This window comes from Protopterus annectens, chromosome 1.part2, assembly GCF_019279795.1.
Source record: "Protopterus annectens isolate FY-2018-M chromosome 1.part2, PAN1.0, whole genome shotgun sequence".
In the NCBI taxonomy this organism is placed as follows: domain Eukaryota; kingdom Metazoa; phylum Chordata; order Ceratodontiformes; family Protopteridae; genus Protopterus; species Protopterus annectens.
In genome coordinates this window covers 906,138,212-906,152,295 of record NC_056727.1, presented here as the reverse complement: position 1 = coordinate 906,152,295, position 14,084 = coordinate 906,138,212, and the positions used below count along the sequence as shown (strand labels likewise).

The 14,084-nt window shown below is 38.8% G+C and overlaps 1 protein-coding gene across 1 annotated transcript in view; it reads right to left on the bottom strand.

The window, feature by feature from the left end:
• The window catches only part of ITPKB (inositol-trisphosphate 3-kinase B), a 1,126,253-nt gene extending 1,112,832 nt beyond the window's left edge, over window positions 1-13,421 (bottom strand). Inside the window, exon 1 of the mRNA XM_044059604.1 lies at window positions 13,012-13,421. The gene's annotated coding sequence lies outside the window, so the exon portion shown is untranslated. The remainder of the gene's footprint in view (window positions 1-13,011) is intronic.
• Window positions 13,422-14,084: the final 663 nt, after the last annotated feature.

Here is a 14,084-nt window from a genome sequence, read left to right as displayed (position 1 = left end):
GTTCAATGAAACTGGAATTTAAGGAATGTACACCTGAAATAAACTGGGTCACTACAAGTTCAGTTCAAGTCTAATTAAAAGAGGTCACAGATAGCTAGATTCTCATTAACTTGTCCAAGAAGCTCATTCAGCAAGAATTATCCATCCTCACTGAGTCTGAGAAACTAACAGATTTGATTTAATTTAATCACAGATTCTCACACATCTGAGAATGTCATTCTGCAAAGATTACTTCTTCCTGTCTTGAGTGACCCCATTGCCTTGACATTTTTTTTTTTACATCCAGATTCAGAGGAAGATTAAACCTTCTCCCTTAGAGAAAGCCTCCAGACACTGGTGCTGTCTGACAAAAGACTTTTAAGATGTTCTACTTCACTATAATGACAGGGATCATTCTTAAGATATCTCCATGGCCAATAACAACCTACACAACCTGTACTCCATACTTAAACTTTAAGCAAGAGTAATACCTCCCACTTACAAAGGAAAGTGATTTTGCTCCACAAAAAGAGAAAAAGGAAAGACAACAGCTGCATCCCCTCCTTCTTCTTCTTCCTGATCCTCAGACTGCTTTACACAGAGAAGGATACATAAGAGAGAGATCCCAGAATCACTGAGCTGTAAAGGCATCTTGCAATGAACCATCCTTATATACAGTGACAAAAAAGAACTTCTTAGGCCTGACAGTGGTGGTAGTCACAAAAGCATCTTTGATTCCAGTTCCCATCCAGAAGAACGAAACTATGACACACCTGCGTCTTTAGATACTATTCATGTAAACACAGAAAATGTTGACATATCTTAACACAAGTCTGCCAGGGGTAAGTACTGCTGCAAGAGATACATACTCCTGCATAGCTTGTAAGAACCCACTACCCTCTGCTTCTCGATGTACCACAACACCACAGCTGGATTGCCTAACAGCAGCAAGATAAGTCCTTTTAGAAGAAAAAGACTAAAATGCTGAAGGGTCAAAAGCTTTGTTCTCAACTAGACCTCACAAACAGCTTGTGTAGTGTAATGTAGTTTAAACACTGAGTTCTCTAACCCACATGAAATGAGCTCCCGCTAGGAAGGACAAGTTGCAGCTTGCAAAGACATATACAAGGTAGATCCAACAGTGAATGGTTCTGTGATAACCTTTGAACAAATCTCACTCATACTCACTGATCTTGAGGGTCCTGGACCCACTGTGGTTTCAGTTTCTATTTCACAATTTCATGTGCAACCTTGAAGGCAATTCCACTGCAGTGGTGAGTAGCATGTAATGCAAGATCTGCAGAATCATGACAAGTGGATCAGAGTTGTGCTGAAAGACTGTCTGTGAAGTGCAGCAGGGTGGGTATTAACCAGACTGGTAACAGATGACACCAGGTCTCATTCACCAAAATATGCAGACAGGTGACATAGCAGAGTGAATAATACCTGGCCTTCACAAGTTGCATCTCTTATGAGACACAAGGAACCAATCATCTGTCTGCAAAAAGCTCTGGGATGGCCTGTTAATGCAGCTGTGCAGTTGCCACCATTGCTATGTAATTTGTAAAGCTCTCACATGGGAAGATAAAGGCAGATTGAACAATACAGTCCTAAACTCAAAATCATTGGCCCACACACCTCTCAACCTCTTAGTGCAAGAAATATGGGCAAAGCCTGACAAAATGGATAAAGGCCCAAAAATAGGGGCATATTTTAAATATTGCTTTTATAAACTTAGAAAATTGCTAGAGTAACAGGGTTTGTGTTAACACACATTTTATGAAGGATTTGAAGTCTGAAACTCGTGTATGTCATTATTTAGTGAGTTTGTGTTTTGCCAGAAAACCACAAATTTTATGAGGCATAGACCAAAACTATAAGGCAAAAATCTGGACATTCTGCAAAAATATGGACAGATGAGAAGCATGTTGGCCCCTACCAGGAAGCAAAGGAGTCTCTGATCTTTCAAACAGTTTTGATGCAGAGACAGGCACTGTTCCAAACAGCGCATCCAGTCTCCTAAACAAAACAGCATATTACTCCCATACTTTGAAGAGTTCAAGGATTCCCTGTCCGGTTCCACATAGTATTTAAAACATTATTATTATTTTTGCAATTCCTGCCTGGCCCAGCTCCCTCTCACCTGAAGGAGATGGCTGTGTTCTAAATCCCTATTCAGATACTGCACTCTGCTCTCTTGAGGCTGTCACTGATTCCATGGCCATAGCTGAAGTCTTCTACTGCATGATCATTTGCCCATCAAGCACCATAAATCTGGAACTTACCACCTCAGTGGCTCATGGAGAATTCCATACCGTCTGTTTCAAAGCTTTCCCTAACTTCTGTTTGCTTGACCTGACTTTTGTTGACAACTTCTAATAACAGCAGTCTATCAGGTCTTGATGCACTACATGTTTTAATGTTTGTCTCACTGGTGCAATTTCTGCTTCATGTTGGTTTTCAATACTTTTACTGCTCACAGTCCTAGTGAATACATAGTTAAATAAATCTAAATTTAAACCGAAATGTGAGACTGATACAGAATTCTTCCTTTTATGATCATGTTTAGGCTGCTCAGATTAAGATGAACATCAAGTCCCCTAACTTCTTTGGTACCAAAAAAGTACTATATGCTGAATGGATCTTTTTTTCAAGAAAGCCGGACAGCCTTCTCTGATTGAGGTAGGAAGAATGAAAGGGTGTAGGGAAGGATAAACAAACATTTAAGATATAATTTTGCTTTTAGATTTCCCTCAGCCACATGTACGCCTTGATGAATTCCCATTACCACTAAGTGGAGGGGGGGATTCTTCCCTCAACCACTTCTTTAACTGAAAGTCAGGAGTGCTATGAAAAAATTGTGAAAAGTGGGTTCTCTCACACTTCCTACTCTCTCTATCTCTCTCTCTTTGCTGCCAAGGAACTTTCTATCAAAGCCCAAAGCCCATGACTGGAACCATGGCCTGCACAGGCATACTGAACCTTGATGTGCTGCTGCAGTTATCTGTGGGATGAATGTCTTGAATGGATCTGCCAGTGCCTCAAAATAGTCCACTGAGGAAAATAGAAAGTGGCTCTCACAGCCTGCAGTTCTTGTTCTTTCATCTTCGTACTTCTGAGGTAGGTGCCGGCCTCATGGAGAACAAAAAAAAAAATAGTAAAGGCCCAATGTGAACAGGCATGAAGCCTGCTTTGACATCCATGGCTTGAGTACCAAGCTCAGCCATCTACATAAGGTTATGCCAACTTCTACTGCCCTGTTCTCCCAGTCACTGGCATCATATGCAACATGTAGTATGACTGAGCTCATGGTAAATGTAATGGTCACTTCAACTTTGTGGAACTGCTTTTCCTCAGCATCAGAAGGAGTCTTTACATTATCAGCTACCTACCTTTTCTAAAAGTTGCAATATTTGTAACACAGCTGAATGTCTTCACAGACAACAGCGAAGACATGAACATTTACTTCCACAGATGGCTTGGGTTCTTGTACTGGGAAAGAAGTAACTAGGATCAAGGTATACTGTTATGTTTCACAGCAGGTGTAACCAGCCTGGCTTGGGGACTGTTAGGCAAAACAATGTACTTCTCAGGTGAACTGTATCATCTTGTCTGCTTTATAAGGGGCAGGAATAGCCACATTTTGGTGACTCTAATCTCATGACAGGAGGCTTCTGAATGTGTCCCTTATGGGTGGTACCACAAAGGGGCTTGATCTGTTCCACTGCATGCTTCCTGGAGATTATTTGGAGTTGTACTATCAGGGAAACCTTCACCTTTTCTTGATTGTCCTGTACAATCCCCCCAAACCAGGGTCATCCAAGGAAGAGAGTTAAAGTTCACACCTTCATCCTCACCTATATCTGCTGAAAGTGTCTATATCATAACATCACCAGCTTAGGTTGTCGAATCCAAATTCATTGACACCTAAGCGTCAAAAGCTAAAAACAGCGAATGGCCAAATCATCAAATTTTTTCCTAGGGAAAGAATTCACTTGGCCGTCCCCAAACAAAATAAGCAAACACACCCAAATTAAACCCCCCCTAACTAAATATACCAACTCTGAGATTGCTCTACATTGGGGAAAGGGCAAATCCCCAAGAACGGCCACGCAAATTCTTTCCCAAGGAAAGAACTCGATGATGTGGCCATTTGCTATTTTAAGCGTCCGACGCTTAGGTGTCAATGAATACATATTCGACAACCTACCTGTCAACAAATCAATAGGAAACCTGCTGAAACATTACCACACTGTTGGTCTACAAAAGGTGAAACAGTTCTTGACTTAAATTTCATTTTGACATATATTTTTAATAATAAAGAGAAAGTCATCAGTCTCTGAAAGACAGATCTGACATACCATCTGAGGATGAACAAGAGTCAGAGGATAATGCAAGCTCCACAGCCTAGAACAGATATGTAGACAGCTTGCAGTCCTACTGGTTGCTCAATCATCTGAGGCACACACTCCTGAAGTGGGGCTACTTAAGAAATGGGTGTGGGAGAAGCCTGTTGAACAGATCAGGAACTATGGGCATGACTTTCTACTAAAGTCAACCCATACCACTTGCAATTTGATACAGAAATCCTGATACCTGTAAGGGAAGTGCTGAGGAAATAGACATCTAAAACCCCACCACCTGGAAGGTCACACATCAGATGCAACACTGGAAGACACATTGTCCATGTAAGGCAGACTAGCAAACTGATGCTTGAGAAAACGGCAGCTGAAGGGCCTGCATCAGATGCCTCAGTGTTTGATACAACATCACTAAAGCCACTGTCTGGAAACCCTACACTGACACAGGGAGTCGAGATAATGCTAGGGGTACCAGTGCTCAGCATAGCATCAGAGGTCTGAATAATTATGCCTGTTGCTGGGAAGGAGACCAGCAGAGAACCCTTACCAGGACAATTATTTGGACCCTGGGTAAGGTCACCATTAAGCAATTTCAATTAATGTGAAGCTGCTTCTGCACAAAGACATGGGAAGCGAGTGTCTGGACCTGCACCAGGATAACTGACATCTCCACTAGACTAACCATAACCTGATAAAAAGAAGGCTGGGAGAAGAAAACTCTCTACAGTTGAATAACAGCACAGTAACTGGACAAGGAGAACCTTTTCTGTATCTGTTACTTCCCGAGAAGAAGCAAAAACATCTGATGTGCCTCTTTTTGAGGAAGCAGCCATGCAGACATTGGAGAATCTAGTGGTACCAGGGAGGTGGGGTATTTTCGACCTTTGTCTATGATCCTTACCTCAGCTCTCTCTATGCTCCCTGTGCACACCTTCATTCTTCCCTATTATACTAGAGAGAGTAGAGTTTATTCTCCACTTAGAAAGCCTTGCACAGATATTGAAAGCACAGCAGGCCAACTACAATGAAATTTTATGCCACAAAGTAAAAAAAAAGCAAAAGATGAGCTTGCACATAACAAGTATAAGCCTTCCACATTAGTGCTTTCTGGATCTAAAAATCAGGATTTAAGCAACAGAAAAAGTTATTCAAACAAGTAATATTGATTTGTTTCAAATCTGTCTAAAGAAAAATATGTTAGGTCAAGCCACTTAAACTCCATTCCACATGTGCAAAGGAAAACAAGTGGAGAGTTCTACTTAAATAAGTTTAAGGGCAGAGGACAGCTTGACTGGTTAGAGATAAACAGTACCAAAAAGAGATGAAAAGTCATCTTAGTACAGGAAGACAAATTCAGCACATTTGCTATTTATCAAAAGTAGTGAATTCAAATGAACTTTTGAATGAAACATCTTATTTAAAGTCATCACTGCTCTCAATTTAACCAACTAAGAAGTCAATACAGACTGGAAGTATTTAGAAAACGTAGTTTGCAGTTACCTTTATGACAAATGAGACTTTCACTGATTTGTTCAAAAATCTGATTGAAGCATGTGGCTTTTGATAAACTGGACAACTCCAAGAGAGGTCAAGAATGTTTTCAAGTGCAACATGTGAGATGGCAAGGAGCAAAAAGTCCACAAATATTAAATGGTAAAGTGGATGGTCGCAACTCAGTGTTAAAGAGTAGCAGTGACCAGCAGTGGTCTAGTTTTTTTTCAATCCTGTCAGGTCAGCAGCTATAGTCAGAGGACAGTTTCAGGTGTGCACAGCTAATGTTGGATCTGAAGTACTTTGCTGTGGCTGGAAAGCAACTGCATGTTTCTGTGGAAAGGAGTCACATGAAATACACTGCCATGGCCCTTTTTAATTTTGCTACAGTCAGACAACTGAGATGTACACAAACAGCAAATTACCTATAACTGCTAGGTATAGGAGCTGCTTGAGGATAAACATGACTGTCTGCTAATTATTATGGCTTTGCAAAACTAAGACAATTTGTGTGAAGCTGATTAAATACATTACTGTAGCTGTTGAATGTGTGAAACAACTGTGAAATACATTACTGTGACCATTTCTTTTTATCACAATCAGACATCTGAGATCAAAACAGTCATCTGAGTCAAAAAAGTATCTTTAACTGCTGGAAGGGTGTGGGTAAATGTCTGTAGATGACATTAACTTACTCTCTGTCTGCTCAAATTAAGCAATCATTAACATGGCTTTGCAAGTCTAGTGTACATATGTGTAAAGTAAATTGGAATACTTTACTGCAGAGCTACTGTGCCTGTGAAATAAGCCTGAAATATATTACTGTGACCACTATTATTTTACCACAACAAAAAATCTGTGGTATACACAGTCAACATGGCCAGAGATGCTGGGTACAAGGTCTGTCTGTGGATGAAAATGACAGACTGCTGTTACTTGTTCATTACTCCAGCTTTACAGAACTAAAATAATTTGTGTTAAACAAGGTGGAATATTATCTTGCAGCTACTGTTTGTTGAAATAAAGATGAAATATATTACATCGGTGATTATTTATCACTATTAGATTTCTGGAGATGTACACAGTCAACAAACTGGTTATAATTGCTGGGTGAGGTGAAGGATAACCGGTGGATGAAACTTACTTTCTTGTATTCTCAGTTTAAACCATCACTAATCTGCCTTTGCAGGACTAGCATACTTTGTATGAAGTAATCTAGAATACCTTACTATGATTACTCTGATTTTTATGAAACAAACTTGAAAAACATTAACATAACGATTAGTATTTATTTTACCATAACCTATCATCTGAGGTGCACAGTGTCAACAATGTGACTATAATCACTGGATATGTGGACTATTAATGGAAATTATGCACCCTGCAGATTGCAGGGCTAATGTGCATGTCTGTAAAACAAGTTTAAATACTTTTCTGTGGCCATTTTATCAGAAATCAGGCATCTGAGATTTACACAGTCAAGGTTGTTGTAATTGACAGGTACATACATTGGTGGAATATAATGACAGAAGTTTGAGTAGTCTCTTATGAAATGCTCAGAAATGGATAATTTTGTTATTATTGGTTAGTAAACTTTGTTTTACATTTTGCTGGAAAATTGTTCAAGACTACTCAAATTTAAAACAACTGCTCACATTCTGGTATATTAAGCAGTAAATACAATTTAAAGCAACATAGTAGGCAAGTATTCATTTAGAACAATCAGGAAAATTAATATAAAACAACATGGGAACTTATGCATGTGTTTGAAAACCACCCAGGGCCCAAAGTATACAATTTGCCACTGCTAACTGCTAATGTCTTTAACATATGAGAAGTGACAGCAAATCAGGCCACAAAAAAATCACTTTATGAAATGCATATATGATACAGAATATAGCAGTCAATAGAAGCTTCCTCAAGCAATGACCCCATTCATCCATTTTCCAAAGCCTTTGTAAAAATCAATGTGGCAAGAAGCAAAGCAGAGCAAACCAGATGTCCCCGATCTTGATAAACGTTCTCAGTTTATGCTGTAGAACCCCTCCACCCAAGTGTTTCAAGTGAAGCTGAAAAAGGTAATCTCACCAGTGTTTCAGGGTCTACTCCCAGTGGGTACTGCCTGGTATTCTCTACTGTGGGAGAGAGCCACTGGTACCCTCACAGGAGACGGTGGTTAGTGTTTTGTATTATTCACATTATGTGCATGAATGCTAGGTCTAGCTATTTAACTATTAATCCTGGTTACACTTTGCAGCAGTATCACAGGTATAAAATCTTACATTTTTAAAATGTTAAAATTCACACATTATGTAACTTAAAATTATAGGTACCGTGCACTCCAATGTGCAACAGTGTCTCACTTGAGTTGATGATCACACTCAGCTCTCTTACATGCAACAATAAAAGTTATTTCCGTACAGCAAGTCATTCATTATTCCTATATCAACACATCTTGGTAAAAATGAAAATATAAATAAAACTTACAAGGACTGGAAGTCAGAAAACACATTTCCACTTCAGGCCTTTTCCAGATCAGACTCATGTTGGCATGTGAAAAAGTTCTCAAAATATTGTCGCATACAACAACTGAAATGTTCTGTGACAGTAACATCAGCGTACATCACCTGGGAAATCTCTACTACATGGTCATTCTTTCATAAATGAAGAAACTGCCAACAGCATCAGTCTGCTTAACTCACACAGGTGGTCAGTAGTTAGCGAACAATTCAATGTATTAGACAATGAAGAACTGAGTGAATACAACCATGCATTCAAACTTCAAAATTACACCTGGCCAGCTTTTTTACAATTCATTTTGTGTGTATATATATATATATATATATATATATATATATATATATACGTATACATATATATATATATATATATATATATATATATATATATATACATATATATATATGTACACGGGTCTACTTTATGTTGTTGTTCTTCTTTTGGCTTTTCCTGGTTAGGGGTTGCAACAGATGAACTCTGGTCTGCTAATGATTGGCAGTGGATTTTTATGGTGCCGAGGTGCCAGCCCGACACCCAACCTTCAACAAAGGCATGCCCATTCACGCCTGTCTTTCGAACGCAACTCAACCGCAGGGAGGACATGCAGACTCCACACAGAAGGTTCTCCAGCCAAGAATCGAATGGGAGAAACTCTTGCTGTGAGCCGACAACACTACCACTGCACTGACCTAAATTTAATTTGACTGAAATTCATTTGACTGCGACCAAAACACTGAAAGTTCAAAAGACTGAAAACTCATTTGACTGAAACTCATAACACTGACACATTAAAGTAAACGGTATATGCCCTTTTCCCCACTGTAGTGCAATCCTAGAATTAGTACATATAGTTAGGGGGGGTGGGGGGCACAGCTCCCCATACTGGGGGGTTTGGGGGGTGAAACCCCCTACATATTTTATACATTTTAAATCATACACATGGATATTTATAACTGCAATGAATAACTCTTTGCAGAAAACAATATTTACCTAAACTATGTGGGGGGCTTCACCCACCACACCCCCCAGTGTGGTGGGCTGTGCCCTCCACACCCCCCAACTATATATGCTAACTCCAGGACTGCACTAGAGTGGGAAAAGGGCACATACCTTTTACCGTAATGTGTCAGTGTTATGGGTTTCAGTCAAATGAGTTTTCAGTCTTTTGAACTTTCAGTGTTTTGGTCTCAGTCAAATGAATTTCAGTCAAATGAAATGTAGGTCATTTGAAGTAGACCCATACACACACACACACACATATATATATTATATATATATATATATATATATATATATATATACACACACACACACACACACACACACACACACACACATACACACACACACACACACGTCATATTTCTAATGGCATACAAAAATGGAGACAACCCAATATAATGCCCAACTCCATAGCTTGGTCTATATTCAGTTTAACTTGGACAACTCCCAAAAATTTAAAACCAAGCCTCATAACTGTTAGTCAATCAGGGAAAATGTATGCATAGATATATTTAATAAATATCATCCCTAATCCATCAGGTACATCTACTATGGCCTGTCCTTTCTTAGTTTTAATGCTCTGAATAAAAAGGAATCACATTACAAAGTTATGTGCATTACACACTTTCAGAGAAGTTAGAGTATCTATACGTTAGAGGCTTCTGAATGCCAGTTCACACCCACTACAACTCTTGGCATAATTATAGTTGCAGAACAATAGCTGAAAGCCCTCTGATGAGTCAGCTTGTGTTCTTGACAGTAAGATTAAATGTAGAAAGACCTTGCAGTTAACAAAACATTTATAAACCAAGCAACATGATCTCAAAAAATAATAGTAAAACAGTAATTAAGATACAGCTTTTAATATAATCATGAGGTCAAACAATGTTTGGTTTAACTTTATGCTATACTAGTGTGCAGATGTACAACTTGACAGTTTATCTTATTATGTGTAAAAACACATAAAAATATTACAATATACAAATTGCTAAAAAAATTATAAATCAACAGCCATCATTCTGAAATAAATGTGAACATATTGCCACACACAGAGAGAGCAAAACATTAGTAACCAAAGGTCTTCTCTAAAAAATTGCTGCAGATGGAAACTTATTCTCACCTGATTTGCCTGTGGCATGGAAGAGGCTGTAAATGTTAATAACCCCCTCCCACCCCAAAAACATATCAGCAATTTGTCAATCCCCAAAACAACCAATAGAGCAGAGCTGTCCTCTATTTAAACTTATAATTTACTTCCTGCTGTATTTATTAGATTTGTTTACAAGAGTAGGGAACTGATCACAGAGGGCCATTCTCAAACCCAGTCCAGAAACACACATTCAGAAACAAAAAATAAGGTTTCAACATTTACTTAAGCATGTTTCACCTTTCAATCTTCGATGAAAGAAACAGTATTTACTTCTACAACTTTGGTATAATTTTGCTCATTGTGAAGCAAGATCTTTCACTGTATTCTTTAGCCAAAGAAATGGGATGGCATGGCAAGGCACGGCTATGGGTCTGTGATAAAAAAGCAACTAAACATCCACAAACTTAAAACTGACATATTCTATAAAAGTACATCAGAAAGTACTACACAAACAAGAACTCAAAAGGTTTATTACACATACATGCATGCACACACACCATACTGTCACACACTTATTCATCATTTTGTATTTTGTTACCAGACCTGTACATGGATCCTTCATAAACAAGGCAGTTCAATTTATACACTACAACATTTCAAATATTTTGGGAGCCTAGCAATATATGCACATGAGTAAAAAAGGCAGTAGTCAGGAATCCAGGTTTAAGTATCAAATATCTTTGCAGTTTAACTTTGTACTGGATCAAAAAAAAAAAACACAGACAACATGAAAACAGACAACATACACTCAGAAAATACACTCAGAAAATACATACATAGACACAACATCTAACAGTACATCTGGTCAAAAAGTTTATAATGCTTACTGTAATTGTAGCAATCTTGGATAAACTGAATACCATAAATCTATTAATAAACATACAGATGTACTATTTAAACATTACAATTAAGTAACAGACAAACTCAATTGAGAACAAAAGGCACAATCTGGAAGAAAGTTGCATGGCATTGGCCAACACATATAATCAAAAAAGTAAAAAAATGAACATATGTGAAATATTAAGTACACGACAATAACACAGTGTGTGCATGACTGTGCAAAAACAGAGAATAAGGTGAACTGTTCAGAAAACATTTTACAGTCAGCCAACACTATCTTTAAAAAAAATGCTGCACACGCAGCCACGAAAAACACACCATGATAGTTTCTGCCACAACTCACTCATTGCTCCTAAGGGGACTTAGCAACCTCAGTTCATCTAGAAAGGCAGAGAAACTTTTGCAAACAACACTGCTGGTTCCACTGCAGTAGCTAAAATGTCTAACAAGCAGTTTCAAACTATTCCACCCAGCTTAGTGACTCATCATAGTACTCAGTCAGGTAAATACTACAGCCATATGTGTTGACCCCACCAGCCACACACACACACACACACACACACACACAGAGAGAGAGAGCAGGCACCTCTTCAGCATCTCATCTGTTAATATACATATGCAGGTATATTTCCACTTATATATTTACTTACTTGGTAATAAAGTGAATCCCAGTATGCTGTGATGTCTGCTTTCCAGGGTGGCTCAGAAGAGAACCTGACTGGTAACTAAGTGACTATGACTGTTACAGCATGAACACTAGTGATTGTATTAGCTGAATCTAGGCCTATTACTCCGATCCTATTCAGAAGCTGCCATAAAAGTTGTTTTACTCAGTATTGTATTTACCAAACTTAATCATCTCACCTACAACAGGTAATAAGCCCAAAGTGGGTCATTTCTTCCTAACACATCTTGATGTTCTACAAGACAGCAGGCAACCCTTCACTGCAAAGAACTCAAATTCTCTTATCGATGGAATTAGAACTATTAAGATAGAGCAAAACTTTATTTTTATTACTGTTTCAGTTACACTGCCATATGTATCAACAACTTTTACCTTTAAATAATTTTACTAAAATGTAGTTCCTTTGGTGTTTTCCTTCTGGAAAATAGAACAGGTAATAACGCTATCACTACCTCATACTTCTTCAGCAAGTCTCATGAGTTTACACACCGCTGTCGCTGGAACTTGTTTTAAAGATTCTGAAGTTGTCAGCTTAAACACAGAAAGCCTTAGAGCACTGTTAGATTTACATTTTTTATTCTTAATAAAAAGCAACACCCTTCCATTACTCTAAATTTATACCTCACATTACAACCACCAGTTTGTGAGATGACCCGAGAAATGCTTGGAGGCAAAGGAAAATCAGAGACGAGTGACAGCTATGCACACTGACATAACATAAAGGGGCAGGAAGGTTACCACTGACTACACAGAGTAATGTACACATGGTACTCGCAGTTCAATCACTATTACTAAGGTTCCGTCCACATATTAAAAGATCCAAATGACTCTCAAGAACCGGAGTAAGGGCTGCGAACAAAGCAGTTAGGAATATTAAACCACACAGCCCTAGATAGGCCAGTGCAGTCGTACAATGCAAGAAGTATAGCCTGAGATGCACAAGCACCCTTAAGCAGAGAGCGCAAAGAGTTGGAAGAGCATACCTGACGCTCCTGTCAGCACTAGTAAGTCCAAGCCAGCCTCTCCACCACCGGCTGCTCTACCTGCTGTACCAACGCAGCTGGCCCCCGAGCTGGAGAGGGTCCCATTCTGCAAAAAGCGGCAGCCCCCTTACTGGTCCCCCCTCCAACATGGACGAGACAAGTACTATCAGTGTGTAGATTCACTCCTCCTCCTCTCCCGCCCCCGTTTCCTCCTGTCGGATGCGATGCTGCAGCTCTGGCAGAGACACTGTTGTTGTTGCCCTGCTGCTGCTGTCACTTTCTTGAGCTTGAATACTTTTACAGAGTTCCTCGTACACAAGGCTTCTTCGCTTTAGTGCAGTAAGAAGAAAACGCAGGAAGGAAGTTGTGAAGTCTGTCTGAGACTCAGCTTAGCGGAACAAGTTTCTTTTTCTCTTTCTTTTTTTCCTACAGCTTGACAGGGCCGCTGGAGGGAAACACTGAAAAAGTTTCCATTGTTAAGACATATTATAAAAAAGTACAGCTAACACTTTTTCTTAAAGAGATAGCACTCAAATCTTAGGCGATGTTTAGTCTTCTGTATACTGTTTGAAAAGTGCTCTGTAATGTTTTCACTGTGTACTAATGAGATTGTATTTCTAATTTTCTATAGCCTGGCTGGCAGCGGTTATGCTTTTAAAATATGAACCCTGTTCACACACGAGTTGCTGTTTTAATGGCTGATTTATTGATTAACTGCAAACTGAAGTCTGAATAAATAAATACATGCATAAAAAGTCTGACGAACGTTTGTATAAATGTAGAAATATATTAACATTAAGAGGAGCAAATTAGTTTTTTAAAAAAAATTAGTGGCATAATGAACAAAATGACAGAAAATAATAGAGCAGACACAACAAAATTAAACAAAGCTGAAAACATGAAACTGCATACAGTTCCAAATGATAAAGTCACAAAAGACAAAAACTGAGTAAAACTAATAGAGGAAAAAAGATGCTTTGCATAAAAATCATTGTACCATATAGTTCGGATGTAGCCGGGATATTTGGAATTGTATACCAGTTTGTAACCCACCTTTCAGACTATCTGCTCCT